Genomic DNA, 273 nt, shown 5'->3' with positions numbered 1-273 from the left:
GCTGTGATCATGCCACTGCACTCTGGCCTGGGTGACAGAGTGAGACCTTGTCTCAAAAACAAAAAACAAACAAACAAAAATTTCTTTTTAATTGCAAAAGTAACTGACCACTCTGGAAAATCCAAGCAACATATAAAGAGAGGAGTCAAAAGTGAAGTGTCCCTTCATTCACCCGCAGAGCTACCCCTCACCAAATATAACTACTTTCTCCTATGCACCAAAACATGTTTTCTACTTTTTTTCTTTTTCTTTTTTTTTTTTTTTTTTTTTTTT

Source organism: Hylobates moloch, unplaced genomic scaffold (assembly GCF_009828535.3).
Source record: "Hylobates moloch isolate HMO894 unplaced genomic scaffold, HMol_V3 SCAFFOLD_41, whole genome shotgun sequence".
Lineage (NCBI taxonomy): Eukaryota > Metazoa > Chordata > Mammalia > Primates > Hylobatidae > Hylobates > Hylobates moloch.
The sequence above is the reverse complement of the archived record's forward strand: the minus strand, read 5'-3'. Positions refer to the sequence as shown.